At 35.1% G+C, this 21,735-nt stretch overlaps 2 protein-coding genes across 8 annotated transcripts in view; one reads left to right on the forward strand and one right to left on the reverse strand.

Annotated features, from left to right (window-relative positions):
* Positions 1 to 21,735, forward strand: part of LOC123527519 (ABC transporter F family member 4-like) — a 182,739-nt gene that overhangs the window by 55,925 nt on the left and 105,079 nt on the right. The gene's annotated exons all lie outside the window — the stretch shown is intronic.
* LOC123527516 (uncharacterized) overlaps positions 1 to 21,735 on the reverse strand; it is a 148,588-nt gene that overhangs the window by 1,676 nt on the left and 125,177 nt on the right. For 4 of the 7 annotated variants that reach the window (XM_053523444.1, XM_053523447.1, XM_053523446.1 and 1 more), the window contains 7 exons: positions 20,645 to 20,790; positions 19,635 to 19,756; positions 19,252 to 19,420; positions 17,610 to 17,809; positions 14,763 to 14,929; positions 12,552 to 12,750; positions 1 to 9,921 (listed from right to left, as the gene is read on the reverse strand). The exon at positions 1 to 9,921 is cut by the window's left edge and continues 1,676 nt beyond it. The gene's annotated coding sequence lies outside the window, so the exon portion shown is untranslated. Of the gene's footprint in view, positions 9,922 to 12,551; positions 12,751 to 14,762; positions 14,930 to 17,609; positions 17,810 to 19,251; positions 19,421 to 19,634; positions 19,837 to 20,644; positions 20,791 to 21,735 lie in introns of all 7 variants that reach the window. The other 3 variants (XM_053523443.1, XM_053523445.1, XM_053523448.1) reach the window with 3 other exon arrangements.

Consider the following 21,735-nt stretch of genomic DNA (forward strand, 5'->3'; position numbering starts at 1 on the left):
TCGATGACAGCAGTACCCACACCGCGAATGAAACTGAATGATGAATTTAGCTAGTTGTAATTCATATTTATGAAATTTGTATAGTCGTGAAATGAACTGTGAAAAAAATACATAAAAAAGTATATATATAAATCAGAAATTAATGAAAGAGATAAAAATGAAAAAAAAAAACTTGTGAAAATACAATGAAGGAAATACTGGATAAAAATGTACATGTACAGAGTGTTTGTTGAAATTTGTGGAAAAAAAACAACTCAGATACTGAACGGTATCGATCTTACGAACTCCAGGTTTCAAGCTATTGACGATGACCACTGATCTATCGTGACTTGCGTATATACGTATACACGCTTTAAAAATAAACCATTTTTTTTTGCTGGTTACTTTCCGTATACTAAACGGAATGTACCGAAAATCAACCGAAGATTAAAATATTATATGCACCGCCCATTTAATCAATATGCATTTGACAGTTCAATAAAATAGGACAATACATATGGCGAAAAGTGACCACGCCCTCTGGTGCTCATGTTTTTTGACAAATCTATAATTTGAACAATCTTGTTAGAGGGTCACACAAGGACCACTTGTGTAAAATAATTTCAAAATCGGGCCAGCAATGTCACTAAAGATTTTTATGATTTCCCCTATATACATATAAGGTAAAGGGACCATGCCCTCTGGCGGTCATGTTTTTTGACGAATCGGTTTAATTTGAGCAAAACTGGTCGGGGGTGACACAAGGACCATTTGTGTAAAATTATTTTAAAATAGGACCATTGGTTTAGGAGATGACGTTTGAAGTTTTTTTCTTCTATTTTTACCTCTGTCTGCCCCTTTGTGCAACCAAGTTGAACCGTTTGAACAACTTTGGCAGAAGACCACCAGGGCACCTTAGTAACATTATGACCAAGTTTCATTAAAATCCATTCTATGGTTTTGGAAGATATGTTGTTTGAACAAAATTGTTGACAACTGACAGACGACTTGACAGACGGACGGATGCATGACGAACGACGGACACAGCATGATCATAATAGTTCACCATGAGGACTTTGTGGTCATGTGAGCCAAAAACAATGTTTGGGTTTAAATTTACATAAACATCAACAAATGTTAATTGCTTAAAGCATCTATAAATAAAACAAGTATTTTTAAAAAAGGCCCCTTTTTTATACGCCCGTCTCTGAAAAACTGGGGTGGTCGGCATCCAAAAATATGTCCACTCTCTAAGTCGAACAGTTTTCATCCGATCTTCACCAAACATGGTGACAATGTCTGTGGGCATATCTCGGCCTAGTTCGGTAACCAGCTAAATCGCTCCAGGCACTCTCGAGTTATGGCCCTTGAATTACTCAAAATAGGCAAATTTAGTCTTGTCCGCCCTCTAAGTCGAACAGTTTTCATCCGATCTTTAGCAAACTTGGTTACAATGTTTGTAGGTATAATATCTCAACCTAGTCCGATAACAAGCAAAGTACCCCAGGCACTCTTGAGTTATGGCCCTTGAATTTCTCGAAAATCTGCAAAATTAGCCTTGTCTCCCCTTTAAGTCGAACAGTTTCATCCAATCTTCATCAAACTTAACATGGTGACAATGTTTGGGGGTATAATATCTCGGCCAAGCTCGATTGCCAGCAAAATCACCCAAGGCACTCTTGGATTATGGCCCTTGAATTACTTGAAAAATTGCCAATTTAGCCTTGTCTGCTCTCTAAGTTAAACGCTTTTCATCCAATCCTCCACAAAGTTGCAGATAATGTTTGTCGGCTTTATATATCAGCCAACTTCGATAACCAGCCAAATTGCCCTAGGCACTCTTGGATTATGATCCTTGAATTACTAGAAATCTGCTAATTTAGCCTTGTCTGCTTTCTTAGTCGAACGCTTTTCATCTGATCTTCACCAGACTTGCTGACAATGTTTGTGGGCAAAATAACTCAGCCAAGTTTGATAACCAGTCAAATCGCCCTAGACACTCTTGGATTAAGGCCCTCGAACTAGGCCAAATTCGATGACGGGCGTATTTTGTGACAGTCTCCCACTCTTGTTCAATTGGTAGGTGAAAATGTAATTAAAGGGAAGTAATTCTGAAGAAAATATGCCAACAATTCTTTTTAATTGGGTTCATATGACACATACGGTTAATGTTTTGAAAATTTATACAAAGTTATTTAAATATCTTGCAGGGATGAAAAAGCTGCAGAAAGGACAAGATTAAAATTTTTAAACATGACAAGAAAAAATATATGTTAATTTTGACCTCAAAACGTCAACTTGACATTTAAGTGAAGGATTTGGCTGTTAGGCATGACAAAGCAACTTATGAGGAACGTTCATACCAAGTAATGAACTTGGTAAAGACCCACTGATGGTTAACAAAGTTTTGAACCAGACAGGAATCATCATTTTGACCTTTGTCATCCGAGTGTGGCCTTGAACTTTAAGATAAAACTTGGGTGTTGTGCACAACCTGTTGTCTCATTCAAGGAACATTTTAGCCAAGTAAAATAAAAATTACTTAACTGATGGTAGAGGTGAAATATAAACCTACTGACTTTCTACCTCGAAGTATGAACTTGACCTCTCTGCTTTTGGGTCTGGGTATTACGCATGACAAGTCCTTTCATTATAGGTAACATTTATGTGAAATTATATCAAAATCCCTACTTTTGGACCTGACAGGAAAAAAACTACTGAATTTTGAGCTTCAAGTGTGACCTTGACTTATGAGCTAGGGGTTCAGGTGTTGCATATGACACATCTCATTATATTGAACATTTATGTAAAGTAGTAGTGATTGTACAGGAAAAAAAAACCTAATGATATTTGAACTCAATGTGACCTTGACCTTTGAGCTAGGGGTCTGGGTGTTCTGCATGACATGGTGTCTCATTACAGGGAACATTTATACTAAAAAGAATCAAATCATTTAATGCAACACAATGGTACAGACCAAAAGGAAAAAAAACAAACTCAAAAACTATTGACCTTTGACCTCAAAGTGTAACCTTTACCTTTGAGCAAGGAGTCCTGGTTTTGCACATGACACATGGTCTAATTAATGGGAACATTTGTGCTGAGTAATATTACAAGAGCTGTCACAGGAGATAGCGCGCTTGACTATTCGATGCTGGAAACTGGGCACATCTGTGGAAGCTGGAGCTGTCACTGGAGTGTAGAATGACTCCAATGTGGATGAAGATATTGGACAATAGCTTGAATTAGCGTCAAAAGTATTAAGTAATAAGGGAGAAAAAGATAAAGTGTATCAAAACATTAAATTCGCATAATTTTCAACAGAGGGGGCATAATTCATGAAATATTTGTGCCGAGTTATGGACCTTGTGTCTTATGATGTGGATGATAAGGTGGAACAACTATTAAGTTTGAACAAAATCCATGTAGTATTAACAGATAGAGTGAAAGTGCATGCAAACTTTAACCTGAAATTTTAAGTAAAAGGGGGATAATTCAGGAAAATTTTGGTTTAAGAGATATGGACCTTGTGTCACAAGATGTTGAGTGATGACGTTTAACAACTGTTTTAAGTTTGAATCATATCCATTTAGGAATAAATGAGATAGAGAGGAAGTGCATGAAAACTTTAACCTTATACTCTAAGTAAAAGGGGGATAATTCATGAAATATTGATGTAAGAGTTAAGGCCCTTGTGTCATATGATGTGAGTGATGATGTTGAACAAACATTTTAAATTTGAATCATATCCATTTAGTAATAACTGAGACAGAGTGAAAGTGCATCAAAACTTTAACCTGAAAATCTATGTAAAAAGGGGGATAAATCATGAAATATTGGTGCAAGAGTTATGGCCCCTATGGCATATGATGTGGATGATGATGGGGAAAATTATTTTGAGTTTGAAACAAATCCATCAAGTAATTCAACAGAGATAAAGAGAAAGTGCATCAAAACTTTAACCAAGGGGCAGACCTGGAATGAAGCCGATGCCAGGTTTAGTAGGATAGCTCTCCATAACTCATATAGTCAAGCTAAAAATCCCTTAAAAGGATGAGCATACAAAAACAGATACTGTAAATGCAAAGTTTACCTTTGACCTCTTAAGTGTGATTATTGACCTTTAGGCTAGGGGTCTGGAAGTTTTGTATGCAACATCTTGTAGGGAATATTTGTGCCAAGCATTATTACCGGTAAAATCATTTGATGAACTGTTGACTTAAAGACTGGATAGGAAAAAGTCCTGTTGGCATTTTTCTATAAGTGTGACCTAGAGTTAAAAGATTTAGTTCTAACAAAATAGAGTTCAATTTCAAAGATTCAGTCACAAAATAAAAATTGCCGACGAACACAGATTGATGGATAAAAGGACTTGAAGCGCGACAAAATCCTAAAATCCCTAAAACTGGTTTTCAACCAGTAGGGGACATACGACTGAATTCCATTTCGTTAAACCTAAACCTAAATCTATTAACTTGCTGATCAAACAATTAATACAATGTCCATCCAGAGCCTGAATGCTATCATTCAATCATTTCAGAACATTTGATACATGTCAACATTAATAAAGGCATTAAATAAATACTGAGCAACTACACACTGTTTTCTTACAAAAAAACAAAATCTCCCATCACTTATTACACAGACATTGTAAAATGCCAAAATTTAAAGGCCATTAATGAACTACTAGGCTTTGCAGTGATCACTCCTGTAAAAGTTGGTGGAATTCCAACCAGTGGTTAAGAAGTTGTAAAGACATCAAAGAACTGACAAATCAAGGGTCATGACTCTTCTGAACAAGAGGGCCTGACTGTCACAAAATACGCCTGTCATCGGATTTTGCTTGATTCAAGGGCCATAATCTGAGAGTGCGCTGGTTATTTACCTTGGCCGAGATACTATTCCCACAAACATAATGTCAGGAAGCTTGGTGAAGACTGGATGAAAACTGAAACTTAGAGAGCAGACATGCTTTTGGACGCCACCCACCCTTGCTTTATGCCTTGTGGTTTTGGACAAGATTATTAAACTTTTTCCTTTCGATTGCCATGGCAACCAGAGTTCTGTATGGAATTCAATTTGTTGTAAAATTTTGAAAGGGGGGAGGGGGGCACACAAGGATCATTCCTGTGAAGTTTGATGTATTCTGCCCAGTGGTTTTCAAAAGAATATTCTTTTAGATATTGTTGACGGGCGCACAACTGATGACGGACATAGAGTGGTCACAATCCTTCCAGTGGTTAAGAAGAATGAACACGAATTTAATCACTGACCTCTAATTGTGACCTCGACCTCGATCACATAGACCTTGGTCATACGATCTAAACATTATTTTGATGCGACTGATGCTATTTTTCAAGACAGATTGATGATTCCTGTTCTGTATAATTTCATTTAATAACATCTACCATTGGGTTAAGAAACATTCAATTTAAATAAAGGTAACTTGGTATCTCAAAATCCAAGGGAATGGTAGTTTTACACAAAGAAAAACTGTTTTGGACTTATAATAATACTAGGTACAACATTTTTTTGCCGTATGTCTTTCTGTACATTACATAAACATTTAATGAATATTTTGCGAGTGCTGAACAATTTGAAACGCACTAATTTGAAAATAATTTTGCCGCGTTAAGATGTAAATTCTTGCAAACTCATAGAAGGAACATAGCATTCACACTGACACACTGGAATTTGAAGAATATCTAACTTTCCATAAACAGAATGAAGATACAAGTTATACATTATAGGAACAATGAATTTTGACAGCAAATGAACACTTCTCAGAGGTAACCTTAGCTTTGAGATAAGCAATTCCGAGATAAGCAATTCCGAGATACCAATTTTCATTTGTTCTTTTATTGATATAAAAAGAGTCATTGAAAATAGCTGACTGCAATTATGCTGTTTAATTGACTTAAGTAGTTTTAAAGCTATTTCCATGAATAATTTGGAACGGACGGATTTGCCAAAATGACAAAACAATTCCAGCATAGCTCCCTTTTATACGAAATACTAGTTATGTCAAAGTTAGAATTTATCTCAGTTATCTTGCACATTACTTTTTCTCAAAGTCTTGATAATAAATTTATTGAATGGCTTCCCAGCCTATAGTCAAAACTGTAGCTTTGACACCCAATGTGTAGCCTCGTTAAATAAAGTTGTTACTTACTTACTTACTATAGCCTGAAGACACGAAGACACAGATAATATTAACTAAGGCACTGAGTCTTTCAGACCTCAAGGGTATAGTTTTACTACTGACCGGGAAACCATTCAATAAGTGTATAATATTGACCACCAAAAAAACAAAAAGAAGTCATGCAATTATATATAAAACTGAAAGTACAATCTGTTAAATAAACATTTCAATAAAAAAAAATATATATATATATATATACAATAGCTAGCAACATATATCAAATAGCCATAAATCAGTATCATTAAGGTTGACATTTCATGAATATGATATCTAACAAGAGGGCTAAGATGGCCCTAGGTCGCTCACCTGGGAAACACAGACTGTTAAACTAATCGCCTGTTAAAGTTTGATTTAAAATACTAGTCTCGGTGGTAAACACTAGAATGATGTTTTAATTTTGCTGTAAAGACATTTTAGTGTTCATAATCCTTAAGTCATACATTTGTTTTTCTAAGTGTTCTAAAATGTTGAAATATTACTTTAAAAGTTAATCGACTGTTAGCTTAATCAACTGTAAAAGTTTCGAACAACTGGGCCCACAACACACCATAACAGGGTTAACATGTTTGACATAGTGATTTCATGGAAAAAATATTCTGACAAATTATCATTAAAATTGGAGCAGACATTTTAAGTATAAATAAGTATTTTCTTTGATTTGACCTAGTGACCTAGTTTTTGAACCAAGATGACCCATATTTGAACTTGATTTAGATTTCATTAGGGCTATCATTCTGACCAAATTTCATGAAGATCAATGGAAAAATACAACCTCTATTGCATACATAATGTTTTTCTTTGATTTGACCTAGTGACCTAGCTTTTGACCCCAGACTACCCATATTCGAACTTGATCTAAATTTCATTACGGCAACCATTCTGACCAGATTTTATGAAAATCCAGTGTAAAATGCAGCCCCTATTGCATACACAAGGTTTTTCCTTGATTTGACCTAGTTTTTAAACTCAGATGACCCATATTCGAACCTGACCTAGATTTCATCAAGGCTATCATTCTGACAAAATTTCATGAAGATCAGTTGAAAAAAATAGCCTCTATCGCATACACAAGGTTTTCCTTTGATTTAACCTAGTGACCTACTTTTTGACCCAGATGACCCATATTCGAACTTGACCTAGATTTCATCAAAGCAATCATTCTGACCAAATTTCATGAAGATGAATTGAAAAATGCAGCCTCTATTGCATACAGAAGGGTTTTCTTTAATTTGACCTAGCGACCTACTTTTTGAACCAAGATGACCCATAATCAAACTTTATGTAGATTGTATCAAGGCAATTGTTCTGACAAAATTTCATGAAGATCAATTGAAAAATACAGTCTCTATTGCATACACAAGGTTTTTCTTTGATTTGACCTAGTGACCTATTTCTTGACCCAATATGACCCATATTCAAATTTGTCCTAGATTTCATCAAGGCTATCATTCTGACTTAATTATAGGAAGATCAATAGAAAATTACAGCCTCTATCGCATATACAAGCTTTTCCTTTGATTTGACCTAGTGACCTACTTTTTCACCCCAGATGACCAATATTCAAACTTGACCTAGATTTCATCAAAACAATCATTCTGACCAAAATTCATGAAGATTAATTGAAACAATCATTCTGACCAAAATTCATGAAGATTAATTGAAAAAATACAGCCTCTATCGCATGCACAAGGATTTTCTTTGATTTGACCTAGTGACCTAGTTTTCGACCCAAGATGACCCATTTTCAAAATCGGCCTAGATTTTATAATGGTTATCATTTTGCCTTAATTATAGGAAGATCAATTGAAAATTACAGCTTCTATCGCATATACAAGCTTTTCCTTTGATTTGACCTAGTGACCTACTTTTGACCCCAGATGACCTCTATTCAAACTTGAACTAGATTTCATCAAGGTTATCATTCTGGCCAAATTTTATGAAGATCAGTTGAAAAATACAGCCTCTATCGCATACACAATCTAAATGTTGACAGACGACAGAAACCGGACATCGAGCGATCAGAAGAACTCACCTGAGCATTGCTCAGGTGAGCTAATAAAGCCGAATGTCTTCAACTGAACAATGCATTTCTATTGTGTAAATAACACTTTGGATGGCTTTTCTACATATTCTACAAACAGCTTGATTGTATGAATGTAATTACCCTTATCATGCTCAGGACATGATTGATTCTGCCTTTTGCAACCAGGGTAGATCATGATCAGTCTTCATATCTGTACAGTCTGATCAAGATCTGCACTGTTTGCCATTCAGTCAGTATCGTTTTCGGTAAGCAAGTTCATTTTTAATAATAATTCATCAGTGTAAGGGTTAGAGAAGAATGACATAAATCTCGAGCCATGCAGCTTTAATAAGAGCTGGTCATTGACAGGTAGAAGGTCCTCATTGGACTTTTCATAATATAGTCAAAACGCGCTTTTCACATGGAAATTCTGAGTACATACTTTGTGAGCCGACTAAAATATTAAATATCTGCTTTCAAAAACCTATGTAATTGTTACAATATCATTTTGCTCTAATTACAAAAATAATTCTAATGTTAAGCAAGACACTGCATCAAAACTATATAGGGTCAAATCTATCTTCTTCAAATACCTATGATCCAAAATGTCAGCCTTCTACAGTGAATATAGGGTCAAATCTATCATCTTCAAATACCTATGATCCAAAATGGCAGCCTTCTACAGTGAATATAGGGTCAAATCTATCATCTTCAAATACCTATGACCCAAAATATCAGCATTCTGCAGTGAATATAGGGTCAAATCTATCATCTTTAAATACCTATGACCTAAAATGTCAGCATTCTACAGTGAATATATGGTCAAATCTATCATCTTCCAATACCTATGACCTAAAATGTCAGCCTTCTGCAGTGAATATAAGGTCAAATCTATCATCTTCAAATACCTATGACCCAAAATGTCAGCATTCTACAGTGAATATAAGGTCAAATCTATCATCTTCCAATACCTATGACCCAAAATGTCAGCATTCTGCAGTGAATATAGGTCCAAATCTATCATCTTCAAATAACTATGACCCAAAGTGTCAGCATTCTGCAGTGAATATAGGGCCAAATCTATCATCTTCATATACCTATGACCCAAAATGTCAGCATTCTGCAGTGAATATAGGTACAAATCTATCATCTTCAAATACCTATGATCCAAAATGTCAGCATTCTGCAGTGAATATAAGGTCAAATCTATCATCTTCAAATAACTATGGCCCAAAATGTCAGCATTCTACAGTGAATATAGGGCCAAATCGATCATCCTCATATACCTATGACCAAAAATGTTAGCATTCTGCCGTGAATATGGGGTCAAATCTATTATCTTCAAATACCTATAACCCAAAATACCAGCATTCTACAGTGAATATAGCGTCAAATCTGTCATCTTTAAATACCTTTGACCCAAAATGTCAGCATTTTGCAGTGAATATACTTTCTTTCAAATAATTTATACCTATTAACTAAAACAGAATATGATGACTAGTACATGGTAATAACCTCTTTTTAGTCAAAGACATTTTTCTCAAAGATTACTGGATTTTCCAGTATAATACGAATTGTCCTTCAATTAGAATGGTATATGTATTTTGTCTAATGGCCTGAACCCCAGGATCATCTCGAAGTTGTTTCCTAATTGTTTGTCGCATTCTTTCATAAGCATATATGTCTCCAGAGCTTTTCTTGATCTGCAAACATGTGCCTGGAAAAGATACATATGTCAAATTACTTTACGAGTACTTCAGCATTTCTTTTACATAATAACATCATATAATTGATAGTTCACGAATTTACCATCATTTGAATACTTGTCTCCGTACGTTAACTAAATTAAAACATAATTTTCAGTTTAAGGCACAGCTTTTTTCCACAAAGACATAATTCATTTTAGCAGTATGAACCAGCACGACATAATGACATTCATTTTAAATTATGTTGAAAATCGAACCATTTGCAAAATTTCTGTGAAAACTTAAAAAAAAATATGATCTTGATATCAGTGTTCCAATTACAGTCAATTTCAAGGCACTTGTTTTTATATGTCTTGTATAAAGAACAACAGTGCGAGAATGTCACAATATACGCCCGTCACAGCAAATTTCTTTACACTAGCACCTGTATTTGCAAATGAAATTTAAATTCTGTGGTTGTGTAGTAATTTTTGTAATCTTTTGTTTTCCTAAATCAACAAAAAAACTCCTTACCAGGCAGAGATACTTTAAAATATTCCTAAAATTTGAACGTTGCATCTATGTTTTACCACAGAAAAGTAGTCTTGGTTTTTCCCTACTGTCAATTATAAGAAAGTTACAATATAAGTTATTTATAGTAAAAACTAAGACAAGTTAATCTTAAAACAAATAAACAAGAGCTGTCCGTAATACAGCGCGCTCGACGTTTCTTAGTGCTTGGCTCTGAATTAGAGCTTTGCCAGTAAAAAATTCCAAGTTAAAAAGGGACATAACTCTGCCAAAATTGAAATCAGAGTGATGGGAATTGTTTCTCCTGGTGCAAACTTTGATAGTAACTATTTTAAGTTTCAAGTCAAAAGCTTTAAAAATAACAGAGATATTTAACTTTATCAAACATTTCAACAAACAAGAGGGTCATGATGACCCTGGATCGCTCACCTGAGTAATATGAGCTACATGTTTCAAATGTCAAACTGATAATAAAATATTAAGAAAGTCAGTAGGTCACATTCATGGTCAATGGAATTCAGTTTTACGATTTGTTTGCAAAACTGTGTTGTCATCAAAATTTCAAGACTATCTTAAAAAACAAGAAAGTAGGTCAGTAGGTCAAGGTCAGTCAAGTGACATCATATTACTTGGGGTCATCAGGTAATTATAATTAAACAGTCTTGGAAATAGGATCAGATGATTTTTTAAGTATTTTTCCTATCTAACTCACATAATAACTAAGTGACCCCAGGACGGGGCCCCTTTTAACCCCCGGGGCATGATTTGAACAATTTTGGTAGAAGACTACTAGACAATGCATCAAACCAAATATCAAAAGCCTAGGTCGTATGTTTTCAGATAAGAAGATCTTTAAATCTTTTTCCTATATAAATCTATATAAAACTAGGGACCCCCAGGGCAGGGCTTCTTTTCACCCAAGGGGTACAATTTGAACAATTTTGGTTGAGGACCATAAGACAATGCTACAAACCAAATATCAAAGGTCTAAGTGTTGTGGTTTCAGACAAGAAGATTTTTAAACATTTTTTCCTATATAAGTCTATGTAAAACTTGCGACCCCCGGGGCGGGGCCATATTTGTCCGTAAGGGGATAATTTGAACAATCTTAGTACTTGATATTTGACTTTAACAAAAACTTTAATCAAAAATTCTAAGTAAAAAGGGGCATAATTCTGTCAAAATTCAAAGCAGAGTTATTAGAATTGTGTCTCCTGGTGTAGTTTTTGATAATAAAAAACTATTTATTTATTATTTTTTTTTTGAAATTTTTTATTTCTTAGCTCGACTTTTCTAAGAAAAAGAAGAGCTATCGCTCTCGCCCCGGCGTTGGCATCGCCGTTGGTTAAAGTTTTTTATAAAGTCAAATATCTCTGTTACTATCAAAGCTATTGATTTGAAAACAGTTATTCACCATCAAAGTCTACACCAGAAGAAACAAACCCCATAACTCTTAATTGAATTTTGACAGAATTATGCCCCTTTTTAACTTATATTTTTGGTTAAAGTTTTTGTTCAAGTCAAATACATTGTATCTCTGTTACTATCAAAGCTTTTGACTTGAAACTTAAAATACTTATTTACCATCAAAGTCTACACTAGGAAAAACAATCCCCATAACTCTGATTTGAATTTTGACAGAAGTATGCTCCTTTTTAACTTAGAATTTTTGGTTAAAGTTTTTGTTCAAGTCAAATACATTGTATCTCTGTTACTATCAAAGCTTTTGACTTGAAACTTAAAATACTTATTCACCATCAAAGTCTACACTAGGAAAAACAATCCCCATAACTCTGATTTGAATTTTGACAGAATTATGCTCCTTTTTAACTTAGAATTTTTGGTTAAAGTTTTTGTTAAAGTCATATATCTCTGTTACTATCAAAGCTTTTGACTTGAAAATTTGAAGCATATCAGCAACTAGTGTGCACAAAAGTTTTCAGAATTGTTGGGATATAAAAAGTTTAGATAGCATTAATAGGAGGTTACTTTCTGACTCTATTTGATTGTAAATCTTATTCGAATCCATATAGGGTATGTATCTCCACTCCAAATCACAACTTAGTTTCACCTGTGACTGTTACCCAAACTATTTTTCATGAAGATATGAAACGCAACGAAGTATTATTACCAGATGTTCGAGTTTCTTCCTGCGAACAGGTAGGTGTTCCTGTGATACAGAGTCTGGCAAGATGTTCAGTGTGGACTCAATAGACCCTAGGATACATCCTTGTGTGGTCCAAGATCATTGCCTCCCTTGATGGTTGAGCAAGAGCAACATCCACACCTTCTGACTCAGAGATCTGTGAGGCTAATACTACCAACTGGGCCTGTTCAAAACAAGTATTCGTGTGAAAATAAATGCACAAAATAATTTTTTTCGTTGAAATTTGTATACTTGAACAATTGTGGCAAACTGTCACAATATATCTACACCCGTCACAAAAACTTGATTTTGACTTTAAAAACTCTTATTAAGCATACTCAGTTGACTTATTCATGGGCATAACTCTAAAATAACCATCCAGCTGGTTATCAAAGTTGGCCAAGATAATAAGTCTAATCTGCTATAACCATTCTGACTAAATCTGCTGAACTCTGGATAAGAACTGCTTCAGTTGAAGAAGGGACTTCCATTTCTGCAATTTAACCGGTAAGTGAATTTAGAGTCCTTGATCAAAGAGGAATGAGAAGAACCTGGCTAGTTATCAGACTTGGCAGAGATAATAAACCCTAAAAGATGAATATGCAACATTCCGCATCATTCCTTATCACGAAGAAGTAGGTGAAACATTAACACTAACGAAAAAAGTATCAAAATTGGACTACAAACAAAAAAGATACAGCCATTTGAATGCCATCTATGTACTCAAATGGCAGCCATTTTGGGCACAGTGATATCATCATTATTTCCTTATATGGGCATATCAATGAATAATAAATCAGGGAAACATATTTTTTGGGCCATAATATAACATGAACTTTAGTATGTGTGTAATTTAAGTGTTTATGTTAAATTTTTGCTCCATGTTTAATTGTATTTAGCACAATTTTGCCATAAATACAATATTTAGCAATTCCTACATGAGGAAAGGATGATAATGTCACTGTGCCAAAAATGGCAACCGTTTAATTAACTGATAGAAATGTAATATCTTAATTGCAATTTCTTTTTTAGGGCTGTGACAATTTCAAAATTTTGAAACCAGTTAATCTTTTGTTTGAAATCGAATCGAACCGGTTAATCGGCCACCATATTGAAAATATTTTCTTTCCTGATGACCCTATCAATGTATTTCCAGCAGCTGACTTCATTAGAACTTATCAGTTTTATCGTTTGCAAGCAGTGTGACAATAAGTCCAATTTTGCTGTATTTTATTTACAATATAACACGACATGGAAATCCGAGACTGTTGATTATGTTTATTGTTTGAAAGCGATTACCAGTTCAGCAAAACTGAAATCTGTTCCACCTTGTAATCAAATCGAATCCGATTAACCGAGTAATTGTCCCAGTCCTAATCTTTTTCATTTGTAGTCCAATTTCCATATTTTTTTGCCAGCTTATAGTATTCAATGAATTCTTTCTAAATATATACATTATCAAATGTTGAACATTCCCCCTTTCAACATTGTTACCTAGTTTGGTGAAAACTGGATAAGAACCAGGCAAAGTAGAGAGAAGCCACAGTCAATTTTTGCGTTTTTTTAGTAACTGAAAAGCCTCCTAATACCGAAGCCACTGGGACAATTCAGCTGCTTATCAAACATAATCATTGTGGTCAAGTTTGATGAACATCGGAAAAAATGCTAAGTTTATAAGCATGGAGTGTCAATTTACTCAACTTTGAGTAATTCAAGGGCCATAACTTTATGAAGACTTACAGGATCAATCTGGTTATTAAATACGGCTGAGATATTATGCTCATAAATACTGTGACCAAGTTTCATGAACATAAGATCAGAACTTCTTAAGATAGAGGAATGGACAATTTCAGTAGATGCCATCCATCTCCAATCACCACAGGTGATCATTACACATTCTTTTCACTGGTAAATAAAAATAGAAATTAACATATGCCTGTAAGAAATCAGAAATGGTGACTAGCTTTCAAAGACATAAACTTGGCTATTTACTGTCAATATTCAGGCTATGAAAGAACCTGATTAAAACACCTCAAAGTTCTGCTGGATTGTATCCTATGACGATTTGTGGTAAATCATAAATTTTAGGCATTAATGTGCAAACTAGTTCAAATGACAGTCGCTTAAAAGATATTGAAAATTGATATGAAAAATAAAAACTGAAAAGTTGTTCAAAATTTCATTTTAAAAGATTACCTGGTATTTATCTACCCAGAGAAGATACTAGGCTGGATCAATGATCATTCCAGTTTTGAAAGTAGAAACATTTTTAACAGCTTGAACCAACAGCCCTTCTCTGTACATGTCAGCCATTCATTCATCTTTGGATTCTTGGCAATAGATACTGGTGTAACAAACACAAACTGCAATTCAAAATGACAAAACTTGTTAAATCCTACAAATCACTCCCTTCTCCATGTTGTTTAGTGTCAGTAGTTACGTGAATAACATATTCAAACATTAACAAAAATCGATGCAAAAACACTTTCCACATTAGATACATCAAATGTATGCCACGGAAGTATCTTAAAAGTAGGTCAGTAGGTCAAGGTCACTGTCAAGTGATCCCTAATTACTTGAGGTCATATAGTAATTATTATTAAACAGTCTAGAATATTTGATCAGATATGAAGATATTTTTAAAAGTATTTTCTTCTATATAACTCATAACAAGTGACCCCCAGGGCTGGGCCTCTTTTCAACCTTGGGACACATAATTTGAACAATCTCCTTAGAAAACCACACGGAGATGCTACATACTAAGTATCAAAGGCCTACATGTAGGCTTTGAACTTTCAGATAAAAAGATTGTTTAAGGTTTTCCTATACATGTATGAATCTATTTAAACCTTGGGACCCTTAGTGGAGTTAGTGCGTGGCCTCTTTGCACCCAAGGGTGAAAATTTAAACCTGGATGATGATCTTCAAGTTGGTAGATGTCCACAAGGCAATGCTACATACCAAATATCAAGGACAGATTACACCAAACCGGAAGTGACTACTCAGTGTTACATGTGAAGTAGTCCAAAATGTAGTTCCATGCTATGGATGAAATCTGGTATAATGAGTGACCTGAGGAGGTGACAGTTAAATTTTTGGCTTATGTTTATTGCTTATAGTATTGAGAATAGATCTAGACCATTTTCATTGTAAATTTCTTGGAATAAGTTTTATTCTTTGCGAAAAATGTCTACCTACACGTAATTGCTAAACTGCTGTTTTCATGGGGGCATTTTTAGAGGGTGATGTTTGTCAGAACAGATTATTTTTCTTATATACAACATAACATGTCAATATTTTTCTATTTTTGATAAGAAGACATGTTATACTAAATGCCCATATATGGTTTTCATATCACTGAAATGTTGTAAAGTGCTGGAAATGTGGTCTGAATGTTTTGTTATTAATATGAAATAAATAAGGAATTGAATTGGTAGAATGTAACCTGTAAAGGACTAGGTCTTGACAGAAGACCTTTAAAGTGTTTTCCTATTATAATTCTATGTAAACCTTTGGACCAACAGGGGCCTCTTTTCACCCCAGGGGCATAATTTGAAAAATCTTCAGAGAGGACCAATAGTGGATGTCAAATGCGTAATACCGAGGCTCTACGGGATATGGTGTTGGACAAACTTTTCCTTTCGATAGCCAAAGCAACCAGAGTTCTGTGTGGAATTCAATTCTTTAAGCAATTTTGAAAAGGGCCACCCAAGGATAATTTCTATGAAGTTTCGTGTAAATCTGCCCAGTGGTTTTGAAGGAAACGATTTGTTTACAAATTGTTGAGAACGGTGAGCTAATAACAGTAAAGTATCTTGCAATATTTGGTTGAAAGGTAATTTAAAGTTAGAAAGGATTTGAAAGCCAAGCTTTAGGGAGCCTTTAAATTGTTTTGTCACAAGCATAGAAAAGAATCTAGTAATGCTATCTTCTTCACATGATGAAATATACTTTTTTTTCCGCAAATACAAAACAAATTTAACCTTGGTATTTTACTCCAGTATGCTGGCAGTAATGATGTCACAAACATTTCGATATCCAGTTTGTTTTCAATATCTGAAGCAAATTGTCTTAAGAAACTAGAAATGTGTCCATGGGACACAGATGCCCCCACTACATGACCATAAAACAAAGATTTTCCTAGGTCAGGGGCAATAACTCCTACAATACTGAATGAATCTGGACGCGAAACCCCAGGTGCACAACCGCAAATGCTGACCAACATTCCTTTAAACTTTGGTGAGTCTAGGTCAAATACTTTTGGAGCTATTTGCGACACAACATTAAAATGACCAATTTTTAACTAAGTCAGGGGCCATAACTCTTACAAGACGGAATGAATCCGGACGCAAAACCCCAAGTGCACAACTGTACATGCTGACCAACATTCCTGTAACCTTTGGTGACTCTAGGTTAAATATTTTTGGAGCTACGCGCGACACAACATTAAAATGACCATTTGTTTTCAAGACAGAGGCCATAACTACTATACAACTGAATGAATCCGGACGCGAAACCCCAGGTGCACAACTACACATGCTGACCAACATTCCTGTAACGTTTTGTGACTCTAGGTCAAATACTTTTGGAGCTAGGCGTGACACAACATTAAAATGACCATTTTTAAAAAGTCAGGGGCCATAACTCCTACAGGACTGAATGAATCTGGACACGAAACCCCAGGTGCACAACTACACATGCTGACCAACATTCCTGTAAAGTTTTGTGATTCTGCGTCAAATATTTTTGGAGCTACACGCGACACAACATTCTCGGAAGGACAGATGGAGGGCAGACGGAAGGACGGACGGACAAGGGCAAATCTATATGCACCCCCCTAAAAGTGGGGACATAAAAATTTAATCGAGAAACATTTTACATGGAAATGTCTGAGTGTAGATCTATATATTTGTATAAAAGTGAGACATTTTTGTAACATTTATAATTTTATCTTTGAATTTATCACATATAGTAGACCAATGTTGTATTAGGCTTGTAGCTGCAAAAATCTGCATAATAAAATACTAACATCACTAGACTTACATTCAAGACTCCTTCGAAGACCTGTCCCAGGAATTGTGAGATTTTTTTTGAGTCTGCAATTTTCACTCTTTGCATTGTTCTCGGTGCTTCCGAGGGATCTACTTTCCAGATTGATAGAAGCTTCCACAGCAAACATCCTGTATCTGTAGCCTAGCTATAGTCTTACTGTTACCAATGACCTCTTATCTCCAACAAAATTCCTAAATGCATAAAGAAGAAATGCTCTGGTCAAAATCAATCTTGAATTTGACATTTGACCTCTTAGTGTGATACTGACCTTAGACTTAGGGATCTGGTTCTTGCGCATGACACTGACTCACGGTGGTGAACATTTGTGCCAAGTTAAATCAAAATCCCTCTATGCATAAAAAAGAAATGCTCCGGACAAAGTCATTCTTGAATTTGACCCCTAAGTGTGACATTGACCTTAGCTCTAGGAACCTTATTCTTGCGCATGACACTCTATCTCATGATGGATTGGTGAACATTTGTGCCAAGATACATCAAAATAAATCCAATCATAAATGAAACCGATGTTGTGCAGACAATACCAAACTAGCCAATTTCTGGCCTTTTCAGGGACCCTAACTCTTGATCCTACAGTGGTATATGGCTTGTTCAAAGAAGGAACAACATCTTTTGGTGATGAAACTTGTGTGGAAGTTTGGTTATAATCCAATCATAAATGAAACAGCTATTGTGCAGACAAGACCAAAATAGCCAATTTCTGGCTCTTTCAGGGGCAGTAATTCTGGAACCCACAGTTCAAGAAAGGAAACAAGACCTTATGGTGATTTAAGTTGTGTGCAAGTTTGGTTAATATCCAATCATAAAAGAAACCACTATTGAGCAGACAAGCAGAAAAAATTTACTTTTCAGGGGCCGTAACTCTAGAATCCATGGTGGGATAAGGCAAGAAAGGAGCTATGATCGTATGGTGATAAAAGTTGTGTGAAAGTTTGGTTAACAGAATAGCGACGGACATCAAGTGGTCACAAAAGCTCATCTTGAGCCTTTCGCTCAGGTGAGCAAAAAAGGTAATAAATACTTCTTCCTGTGACAACAGAATGTTCTAAAGACTTATTCAATTTATAGATTTACAATGCCAGTTAAAATCCCAATATCCCAGAAAGAGATATTTTGACTATCAGAAACATTTTCAAACTTTTTGACACGTGACCAAGCGAAAGTTACTGTCAGGTCATATGCCCTTTAAATGTCATGTAAGGGCAAATAACTGCTTCAATGTTTTAGCCAAATCATGAAATGATTGCCTCCCTTGTATACATATAGTAGTAACATCAATATTCAATGTGATGTTTTTTTTTACCTTGTTCAACGTGTTAATAAAGATGTCAAAAAGATGAAACTGTTTAATTAAATAAATTTAAAACATTTTTTAACTTTTTTTATGTATTTAATAAAATAAATATCATATGGCAGCGTGTGTGACAATGATATTTTCAACCCTTGAAACAGAATGTCGCCACTCGGCTTTCACCTCATGTGACACTCTGACGTCGGTCTGACAATATCAATGTCACAAACGCTGCCATTATACCAAAATATGACATTATATAGCATCACTTTACTTACAGCACACACTTTTGGTATGTGTTAATTTTAAGAAAGCCTATCTTACCTTGGGAAGCTCTCTCCCTCTCAAGATATTCTCCGAGAGCTTTCTGTAACTTTTCAAGCAGCTCTTACAGCCTCTCCAGCTATCTCTAGAAGCTGAGAATGTTCAGTACATCCATAACCAGGGGAGACTTAGCAACCGTTTCATCAATGCCAGGAACTCAGTACGCACACTAGAAAAAATAAAAGGTTTAATACAAACATCATTTAGTTTTTCATCAGACGCTCCGCAGTCATAAAGTAAAATAAACATGTCTAACTTAACAACTTATAGGTTTAAATGGCATTTGATTAATAAGCAGAGAGAATGGTATTAGATCAACTGGGACAGCAGAATTCTGATATGCATTGGTTAATGGTGTATATTTTCAAGATAAATCAACTTACTCCTGGAACCTCTGTGTTTCTTCAGGCAAAAAAGGTTGTATATCTGCCTCTCAGTTTAGATGCCCCCAAGATAAACTGACTGTCTCACCTGTCCAAGTTATCTATCCATCCTAATCAAAGTGCTGAAATTATACCAATCAAAGCCTTGAGATGTCTGGTGGTTGCGGGTTTTGCTAGAGTTACTTTCATTTCAAATGCCAGTCTATAAATATACATGTATAAGAAACAAATACTAATATGCCTCGTTCTAAGATAAACTATGCCTGACCTTACATGAACAGCTGGAAGTCAGTGATGTAACCATTGGCTGGAATACCTAATCATTGACAGATCTTATATAACCTAAATGGCCAGTGTGAATGGATATAAAATGATAAGAACTGCTTGATCATTGATAATTCATCCGCATTGTTCATGAATGGGACTACTTTGTGTAGCACATGAACAAATTCCTTTGGATGTGATTTGGAATCAAATAAAGATACTACACGATTGTCAGAAATACACTTAACTTTGGTAGCGGGATAAATCTGCAACCAAAAACAAATATATATCAGGTTCCAGTTCCTTTCCAATTAAACATTCAGGCACCACCAAATACATTTTTCAAGTAAAAAATATCTGCGCTATTTTACTTTTATTCAAGAAAATGTATGGTATGTAGATGTACAACCTTTTTTATATTCATATGATAATACGGGTTACATAATTTAACAATGGTATATTTTTGAAATCTGAGGAACACTTTCTGAGATGAAGATTTTCCTTTCGGTTTCCACGGCAACTCTACAGTTCTGTATGGATTTTAATTCTTTTGGCAATTCTGAAAGGGGGCCACCCAAGGATCATTCCTGTGAAGTTTGGTGTAATCTTCCCAGTTGTTTTGAGTAAATGTTTTTGAAATTGTTGACGGACGGACTACACAAGACGCATGACTGACATCAAGCCGTCACTAAAGCTCACCTTGAGCCTTTGGCTCAAGTGAACTTAAAATTAAAGAATGAAATTACCTTGTAATAAGGGGAGAGTTTCATTGCTATTATACTGCAGATGTGTTCTTGAATTTGTTAAAGAAGCCATCCAAGCCTCGGACCAATCTACAACGACCCTGGTAGCTCACCATATCCAGCGCATATGCTCTCCATGCCTCACTCACCTAAAATAGTCCAAACTTCTGATGTGAAATTTTTCAAACACATTATAAAATAATAAAAGACCAATTTATAAAACAGATTCTACAAAAAGGAAAAGGATCTACCAAGCAAAACAAGATAACCCTAGGCTAAACAGTAGGGCCAAAAATGGCCCTATATCGCTCACCTGTTATCATTGCACTTAAGGACAAGAAGGTCAAAAAATCATAATCAAGATCAATCAAAAGAATTATGAGAAAATATAGTTTAAATTTTCTTAAAGTTACATCAAATAAAATTATTTTCAAATCAGGTCAGTAGTTTCATGTCCGAAAGATTACATCAGAGGAGGATAGGAGCAAAATTTTGACTGATGAAGCCCAAAGGACAGAAATAACAAAGGGAAGAAATAATAACAATAAATCTAAGTCCTCAGAAAAATTATTTAAGTCCAAAGGACAGAAACAACAAAGTGAAGAATTTAACCAAACAGAAAACAAAAATCTTACAAGATACAGATATGTCAAAATACACCTAAAACTTGGAGATACCATCCAAGTTGTACCACAGAAAAGGCCATGGTCTCGGTTTTCCCCAACTGACAATAATAAAAAAGTTACTAAATAAGCTATTTATAGTAACATAAAAAGGAAATAATTGAAAAAAATGTTGTAAGTCAACAAAAGAAGGATATGCCAAATGTTAACAAGAGCACTGCAATCGATGCAAATGCAGAGCAATATAAACACAAAACAAAGTCATATGACCTTTGACTCCTAAGTGTGACCTTGACCTTGAAGTAAGCCATAATGGAATCTTTCCAGTTCAAGAAAGGAACCAAGATCTTATGGTGATACAAGTTGTGTGCAAGTTTGGTTAAATTCAAATCATAAATGAAGCTGCTATTGTTCTGACAAGTACAAAATAGCTAATTCTGGCCCTTTCAGGGACCATTACTCTGGAACCCA

This window comes from Mercenaria mercenaria, chromosome 14 (genome assembly GCF_021730395.1).
Source record: "Mercenaria mercenaria strain notata chromosome 14, MADL_Memer_1, whole genome shotgun sequence".
Taxonomy (NCBI): domain Eukaryota; kingdom Metazoa; phylum Mollusca; class Bivalvia; order Venerida; family Veneridae; genus Mercenaria; species Mercenaria mercenaria.